Source organism: Triticum urartu, chromosome 5, assembly GCF_003073215.2.
Source record: "Triticum urartu cultivar G1812 chromosome 5, Tu2.1, whole genome shotgun sequence".
Classification (NCBI taxonomy): Eukaryota; Viridiplantae; Streptophyta; class Magnoliopsida; order Poales; family Poaceae; genus Triticum; species Triticum urartu.
In genome coordinates, this window is record NC_053026.1 from 404,773,861 (window position 1) to 404,783,477 (window position 9,617).

Below are 9,617 nucleotides of genomic sequence, written 5' to 3' on the forward strand. Positions count from 1 at the left end.
TTAAGTTAAAAACAGAGTAACGCCTTAAGCAAGATGACATGATGTAGAGGGATAGACTCATGCATATGAAGAAAACCCCATCTTGTTATCCTCGATGGCAATAATACAATACGTGCCTTGCTGCCCTTACTGTCACCGGGAAAGGACACCGCAAGATTGAACCCAAAGCTAAGGACTTCTCCCATTGCAAGAAAGATCAATCTAGTAGGCCAAACCAAACTGATAATTCGAAGAGACTTGCAAAGATAACCAATCATAAATAAAATAATTCAGAGAAGATTCAAATATTATTCATAGATAGACTTGATCATAAACCCACAATTCATCGGTCTCAACAAACACACCGCAAAAAGAAGATTACATGGAATAGATCTCCACAAGAGAGGGGGAGAACATTGTATTGAGATCCAAAAAGAGAGAAGAAGCCATATAGCTACTAACTATGGACCCGTAGGTCTGAAGTAAACTACTCACACTTCATCGGAGAGGCTATGGTGTTGATGTAGAAGCCCTCCGTGATCGATGCCCCTCCGGTGGAGCTCTGGAACAGGCCCCAAGATGGGATCTCGTGGATACAGAAAGTTACGACGGTGGAATTAGGGTTTTGGCTCCTCTTCTGATCGTTTGGGGGTATGTGGATATATATAGGAGGAAGAAGTACATCGGTGGAGCAACAAGAGCCCCGTGAGGGTGGAGGGCGCGCCTGGGGGGGGGGGGTAGGCGCGCCCCCTACCTCGTGGGCTCTTGTTACGTTTCTTGACGTAGGGTCCATGTCTCCTGAGTCGCATCTGATGAGAAAATCACGTTCCCAAAGGTTTCATTCCGTTTGGACTCCGTTTGATATTCCTTTTCTTCGAAACCCTAAAACAGGCAAAAAAAACAGCAATTCTGGGCTGGGCCTCCGGTTAATAGGTTAGTCCCAAAAATAATATAAAAGTGGATAATAAAGCCCAATAATGTCCAAAACAGTAGATAATATAGCATGGAGCAATCAAAAATTATAGACATGTTGGAGACGTATCACCCATGAGGCATGGTTCGCAAGTATCAAATGATTCATAATCAAGTGATTCCAAAAGCCCATCTGCATGGAGTTTCTTCATGCGCTTTACACCAATATGACCTAAACGGCAGTGCTAGAAATATGTTGCACTATCATTATCAACTTTGCATCTTTTGGCATCAATATTATGAATATGTGTATCACTATGATCGAGATTCACTAAACCATTTACATTGGGTGTATGACCATAGAAGGTTTTATTCATATAAACAGAACAACAATTATTCTCTGACTTAAATGAATAACCGTATCGCAATAAACATGATCTAATCATATTAATGCTCAATGCAAACACCACATAACTTTTATTTAGGTTCAACACCAATCCCGAAGGTTGAGGGAGTGTGCGATGGTGATCGTATCAACCTTGGAATTACTTCCAACACACATCGTCACCTCGTCCTTAACTAGTCTTTGTTTATTTTGCATCTACTGTTTCGAGTTACTACTCTTAGCAAGTGAACCAGTATCAAATACCGAGGGGTTGCTATAAACACTAGTGAAGTACACATCAATAACATGTATATCAAAATATACCTTTGTTCACTTTGCCATCCTTCTTATCCGCCAAGTATCTGGGGCAGTTCCACTTCCAGTGACCATTTCCTTTGCAGTAGAAGCACTCAGTTTTAGGGTTGGGTCTAGCTTTGGGCTTCTTCATGGAGTGGCAACTTGCTTGCCATTCTTCTTGAAGTTCCCTTTCTTTCCCTTGCCCTTTTTCTTGAAACTAGTGGTCTTGTTAACCATCAACACTTGATGCATCACGAAGATCTTGGGAATCATTTTCATTATCCCTCGCATATTATAGTTCATCATGTAGTTCTAGTAACTTGGTGATAGTGACTAGAGAACTCTGTCTATCACCATCTTATCTGGAAGATTAACTCCCACTTGATTCAAGGGATTGTACTACCTAGACAGTCTGAGTACATGCTCACTGGCTGAGCTATTCTCCTCCATCTTGTAGGCAAAGTGCTTGTCAGAGGCCTCATACCTCTTAACACGGGCATGAGTCTGAAATATCATTTTCAGCTCTTGGAACATCTCATATGCTCCATGGCGTTCAAAACATTTTTGAAGTCCCGGTTCTAAGCCTTAAAGCATGGTGCACTAAACTATGAAGTAGTCATCATACCGAGCTTGTCAAACATTCATAACGTCTGCATCTGCTCCTACAATAGGTCTGTCACCTAGCGGTGCATCAAGGACATAATTCTTCTATGCAGCAATGAGGATAATCCCCATATCACAGACCCAGTCCGCATCATTGCTACTATCATATTTCAACTTAGTTTTCTCTAGGAACATATCAAAAAACATAGGGGAGCTACAACGCGAGCTATTGATCTACAACATAGATATGCAAATACTATTAGGACTAAGTTCATGATAAATTAAGTTCAATTAATCAAATTACTTAAGAACTCCCACTTAGATAGACATCCCTTGAGTAATCTAAATGATCACGTGATCCAAATCAACTACACCATGTCCGATCATCACGTGAGATGGAGTAGTCTTTAATGGTGAACATCTCTATGTTGATCATATCTACTATATGATTAACGTTCGACCTTTCGGTCTGCAATGTTCCGAGGCCATGTCTGTACATGCTAGGCTCGTCAAGTTTAACCTGAGTATTCCGCATGCGCAAAACTATCTTGCACCTATTGTATGTGAACGTAGAACTTATCACACCCGATCATCACGTGGTGTCTCAGCATGACGAACTATCCCAACAGTACATACTTAGGGAGAACACTTATACCTTGAAACTTTAGTAAGGGATCATCTTATAATGCTACCGCTGTACTAAGAAAAATAAGATAAATAAAAGATAAACATCACATGCAATCAAAATATGTGACATGATATGGCCATCATCATCTTGTGCCTTTGATCTCCATATCCAAAGCACCATCATGATTTCCATCATCACCGGCTTGACACCTTGATCTCCATCGTAGCGTCGTTGTCGTCTCACCAACTATTGCTTCTACAACTATCGCTAACGCATAGTGATAAAGTAAAGCAATTACATGGCGATTGCATTTCATACAATAAAGCGACAACCATAAGGCTCCTGCCAGTTGCCGATAACTTTTACAAAACATGATAATCTCATACAAAAACGTATATCACATCATGTCTTGACCATATCACATCACAACATGCCCTGCAAAAACAAGTTAGACGTCCTCTACTTTGTTGTTGCAAGTTTTACGTGGCTGCTATGGGCTTCTAGCAAGAACCGTTCTTACCTACGCATCAAAACCACAACAGTGATTTATCAAGTTTGCTGTTTTAACCTTCAACAAGGACCGTCCGTAGTCAAATTCGATTCAACTAAAGTTGGAGAAATAGACACCCACTAGCCACCTTTATGCAAAACTAGTTGCATGTCTGTTGGTGGAACCGGTCTCATGAATGTGGTCATGTAAGGTTGGTCCAGGCCGCTTCATCCAACAATACCGCCGAATCAAAATAAGACATTGGTGGTAAGTAGTATGACGATCACCGCCCACAACTCTTTGTGTTCTACTCGTGCATATCATCTACGCATAGACCTGGCTCGGATGCCATTGTTAGGCAACGTAGCATGCAATTTCAAAAATTTCCTATGCTTACATAAGATCTATCTAGGAGATGCATATCAACGAGAGGGGGAGGGTATGTCCATGTACCCCCGTAGACCGAAAGCGGAAGCGTTAGCTTAACGCGGTTGATGTAGTCGAACGTCTTCTCGATTCAACCGATCAAGCACCGAACGTACGACACCTCCGAGTTCTGCACACGTTCAGCTCCATGACGTCCCTTGAACTCTTGATCTGCAAAGTGTTGAGGGAGAGTTTCGTCAGCACGACGCTGTGGTGACGGTGAAGTGATCCGTGCAGGGCTTCGCCTAAGCACTATGTGAATATGACCAGAGGCGTAAAATGTGGAGGGGGGTGCTGCACACGGCTAACAATGTTTGTTGTGTGTTCTAGCGGTGCCCCCCACATATATATAGGTTGGAGGGGAGGAGAGGCAGCCAAGGGGGTGCCCCAAGTAGGAGGAATCCTACTTAGGGTCCTCCCAATTCGGCCTCCCCCCTTTCCTATTCCTATTTGGAGTAGGAAGGGAAGAGGGGGAAGAGGGAATCCTATTCTCCTTTTCCTTTCCTTCATCCCCTTTCCTTCTCCAATTTGGCCAGCCCATTGGGGGGGGGTGCACCAGCCCCTTAGTGGCTGGTGTGTTTCCCCTTGGCCCATTAGGCCCATATAGCTTGCCGTGGTTTGCCCGGAACCCCTTCCGGTGACCCGATACGTACCCGGTACCCCCAGAACACTTCCGGTGTCCGAATACTATTGTACTATATATGAATCTTTACCTCTCAACCATTTCGAGACTCCTCATCATGTCGATGATCTCATCCGGGACTTCGAACAAAATCCGGTCACCAAATCACATAACTCATATAATACAAAATCGTCATCGAATGTTAAGCGTGCGGACCCTACGGGTTCGAGAACTATGTAGACATGACCGAGACACCTCTTCGGTCAATAACCAATCGCGGAACCTGGATGCTCATATTGGTTCCTACATATTCTACGAAGATCTTTATCGGTCAAACCGTAATGACAACATATGTTATTCCCTTTGTCATCAGTATGTTACTTGCCCGAGATTCGATCGTCGGTATCTTCATACCTAGTTCAATCTCATTACCGGCAAGTATCTTTACTCGTTTAATAATGCATCATCCCACAACTAACTCATTAGTCACATTGCTTGCAAGGCTTATCATGATGTGTGTCGGTGTCAAAACCGGCGGATCTCGGGTAGGGGGGTCCCGAACTGTGCGTCTAGGCCGGATGGTAACAGGAGGCAGGGGACACGATGTTTTACCCAGGTTCGGGCCCTCTTGATGGAGGTAAAACCCTACGTCCTGCTTGATTAATATAGATGATATGGGTAGTACAAGAGTAGATCTACCACGAGATCAGAGAGGCTAAACCCTAGAAGCTAGCTTATGGTATGATTGTATGTTGTGGTTGTTGTCCTACGGACTAAAACCCTTTGGTTTATATAGACACCAGAGAGGGTTAGGGTTACACAAGGTCGGTGACAAAGGAGGAAATATCCATATCCGTATTGCCTAGCTTGCCTTCCACGCCAAGTAGAATCCCATCCGGACACGAGACGAAGTCTTCAATCTTGTATCTTCATAGTCTAACAGTCCGGCCAATGGAGATAGTCCAGCTGTCCGGAGACCCCCTTATCCAGGACTCCCTCAGTAGCCCCCGAACCAGGCTTCAATGACGATGAGTCCGGCGCACAGTATTGTCTTCGACATTGCAAGGCGGGTTCCTTCTCCGAATACATCACAGAAGAACTTGAAAACGAGGATAGTGTCCGACCCTGCAAAATAAGTTCCACGTACCACCGTAGAGAGAATAATATTTTCGCAAATCTAATTTGCTGTCTTGTCTTGGCAGCATGACGTTACGTCATGGCCCGGTGATTATTCGAACCGTTTCTTTTAACCAGCCCCGCACATAACGCGAGGCGATTTCTTGACACGTCTTGCCGAAGCGGAGATCGTGTTCCCTCAATTACGGGATTCTCATTAATGCGGTCGTGGATAACCCAACCGTGTTTAGGACTTCTAGATTATAGGCAAGTCCTAAACGGCTATGGAGAGGACGCTTGATATTCACCCTCTTTATAAAGGGACAAAGTTTTCGCTTTTTCCCTCACGTGCTCAATCGAACCCTTCCCCCGCCTCGAGTTCTAACACCCAAAGCCCAGGTTAGGTGCTCCGGATCTTCAATCATGTCCGGATCCAGCCTTCAAGGCCGATGGATGCCCTCCTCCATTATGGAAGAGGACATTAAGAAATTGAGGGAGGCCAGATACCTGACCGCCGAGGTTTCGCATCGGCTGCCTGCTCGAGGGCAGATCGTCCCTACTCCCGAACCCAACGAGAACGCCGTGTTCGTCTCCCACTTCCTCCGAGGTCTAGGCCTCACTCTGGATCCCTTTGTCAGGGGTTTTATGTTCTATTACGGGCTAGATTTCCACGATCTAGCTCCGGACTCCTTTCTCCACATCTCGACATTTATTGTCGTGTGTGAGGCCTTCCTCCGCATTACCCCTCACTTCAGCCTGTGGCTCAAGACCTTTGAAGTAAAGCCGAAGATGATCGAGGGGCAACATGTAGCTTGCGGTGGTGCATCAATAGGCAAGATGGCAGGATCTCCATGGCCGAAAGATTCCTTTCCAGAGGTGTCCGAATTATGGCAACGAGAGTGGTTTTACATCACGGCTCCCAGAAGTGCCAAGTGGGCGGCTGCCCCCGCTTTCCGCTCGGGCCCCTAACCACAACTGATGTCATGGATTAGCAGAGGTCTGAGCTGGGGTCCAGCCAAGGACGTGCCTAAGATGCAAAGCCACATTCGAGATCTCTTCGAGGGAGATTTTAATTTGGTTGTGGTAATACAAGTTATGCTGGTCCGTCAAGTCCAGCCTTGCAAACGCCGGCCCCTTCGCTTGTGGGAGTTCAACCCAGAGGGACCGCGTGCCATTCAAAGTTTCCTCGACCTGACGCACGAGGAGATGTACAAGTCATTCTTCGGACCTCAAGTAGAGTGTCCGGATATTACCGAGGACGTGGGCCTGAGCAGTAACCGCGCCGCCGAACAAGTAAGAAATCCTCTTGGCTGAACACACCATTTTTTATTCGTCACGAAGTTATTTCCGAGAGTTTGCTTTTTGACCAGGACTGGCTAACAAAGGCGAAGATGATTCGGTGTTTGGCCCACCTCCCTGAGGGTTTGGAAAATCCGGTATTGGAAAAGATGCTCGAGGTCGCACCTTGCCCGGGCCCTCGAAGGAAGATACGAGGGGGGGGGGGGATAATACGAGCAGACGCGGGCCCCCATTGCTGCCCGTTCCAACCGAGGGAATGAGCGTCTCCATGAAGGAGGATAACCGGGGGAGGAAAAGGACCGCTTCTGAGGATCCGGAAGCCGAAGCCTCCAAACGGGAGAAGAAGTCTCCCACAGAGGGTCCTGCCTCGGGGGGGTGCTTTTGCCGCACAAAGTCCGCGGGGGATCATCCCTCCAACGAGTCGTAAGTGATACAAAATACTTTTAGTAGTAAAGGTGTGCTATCTTTTTTCTGAGAAAATAACCACCGCATATATCTTGCAGTTCGGGCCTTAGCCCCTCTCAGCTGAGCTCGTCTTTGGGGGATCTTCTTCCAGAGATGATGGAGAGCGAAACGCCTCCCCCGGACTCCCCCGCTCAAGAAGCGGGCGACCCTGAAGTGTCATCATGGAGGGCCTCTCCGGATCCGGTGAGGCCAGAAGACAAACCCATAGACCCCCAAGTCCCCAGCGTCCGGCTCCCGAACGAGCAGACAAAAGAGTCCGGCACCGTCTGGTATGCGGTCGGACGTTCTGAGGGAGCTGGTGGGGCGAGCGGCCATCTCAGAAGAACACCGTACGCTGATGGGTACGGTGATGGAGAGAATTTCGTCCACCGAAAGCGGATTACATGAAGCCTTTATAAGTCTACTGACAGGCTTTGAGGTACGTGAGATAATATGCGATAGTACTACACATGTTAGGTGTGCCCTGTGTAGATAGTAGCCCCTGAGACTCTGGTTGTCGTCGTGAACGACGACGAACAGAGGATCATATTCCCAGGCAATAACCATACTGCCCCTATGTGCAGGTGGTGGAAGCTCTGGTGGCTAGCCAGACTAGTGAGTTTGCCAAATTAAAACGGCAACTGGATGCGGCAGACACCGACATCGAGCTTGTTAATAAGAGGCTTGACGAGGCACATGGTAAGTGTTATTATCCGGTGAACGTCACATAGTAAGAGCAGCATGATGCCAGTATCTTTAATATGTGGTGACTGCAGATGGAGCTGCCACAGTGGAAACCTTGCGGGCAGAACTTGCCCGAGCCAAGGAACAAGCGAGGATTAGTAATGCGGCTGCTTTGAAGGCGACCGAAGAGTTGAAAGCCGAAAAGGCCGCACATTGCGAGAGCCAAGAGAAGATGGCCAAGATGGCCGTAGAATTAAAAGACACTGCCAACCGTTGCCAGGTCCTTGAAAAAGAGAACCGAGCGAAGGCAACGGACCTTGAGAAGGCCACGATGGCGGACAAAGACACCCGTTCTGCTATGAGAGCGAAGAAGGAGGAGCTGCGGGAAGCCAGGGATATTGCGGCTGCGAAACCCTTCATGTTACGGAGGAAGTTCGGAGATCCACGGTATGCCCCTCTGGATCGGCTGTGGAGTTCGGCAGATGCGTATATGGATTTGGCGGCGAGCGCTGCCGATGCGGCCAAGTACTTCCAAGGTCAGACAGATCGTGAAGTGGACAAGCTGTTCTGGTCGCAATTCGATGTTCCAGAGCGTCCGCTTTCATTGACTGACCAGCTAGCTGAATGGGCCAAACTGAATAGGTTGTCCGGACTCGCCATGAGGTCTGTTGTGGATCAGCTGTGGCCGGAAAAGCCAAAGCCGAACAACTATTTCAGCTTAGTGCAGCAGTTCCTTAGTGCGGTGCCGCGCATAAATGCGATGAAGAGGTCGGCATGCATAGAAGGCTCGCGGATGGCCCTTGCCCGTGTTAAAGCATACTGGGCGGAGATGGACGCTACCACTGTTGCGGCGCAGAGTGGCTGCCGAGCATTATTTGGAGGAGGTTCTCGAGGGTGCTCGTTTGATAGAGGCCCAGTGCTCGAAGAATATTATGTTTGAGTGATATGTATTATCATTGTAAACACAATGCTTTTATGAAATTTTATAAGGCTATGTTTATATTTTTGCCTGAAAGTAGTATGATGCCTCCTGTGCGGCCGTTTATGTATACATGTGTATAACCTGAAAGATTGCAGCCGTCAGCTTCAACCCCCACGCATATAATGCGGAGGTGCTCACGAAAAACACATGTTCACACTTAACCCAACGTCTTGGTCCTATTAAGGAGGTGATAGCGTAGCGAACGAGGCAACCGGACTATAATGCTTTAACACTTTCACTTAGCCATAGGAGTTTGACAGTGGGGCTACTAGATAGCCCCTGGTGGCTCCGCACTCTCCCGATCTCGGGGTGCGTACATGCCTGGCCGGAAAATGGCCCTTTGTTAAGGCGGAGGAATTCTAACATTCCGAAAGGTCATCGAGTGGTTGACCAGTCTCACACTATATCATGACAGTCAGTTTTCGGCTTTCTCTACTGAGGTGCTCGTCCGGATGAACCAGGGCACAATTGCAGTAGTGCTCCTGGTGCTACCTTAGCCGATAAAGCGGAACGTAAGGCACCAAAACACAGGAGCCGGGCAAACCCAACATTTGACCAAAGACAATGATTCGGAGCTGATGCATATAAGGCCAAACTCGCGACGCCAAACACTCCCTAAGGTATTTGGTCTTTATGGTATGAACCAGGCCTAAATAGTGCCCTTTGTAAGAAGCCCCTTGTGTCCAGGTACGTGCATTATTCTGATGTGGCCACATGCCAAGACGTCAGCATCCTTCTCAACTATGCTGA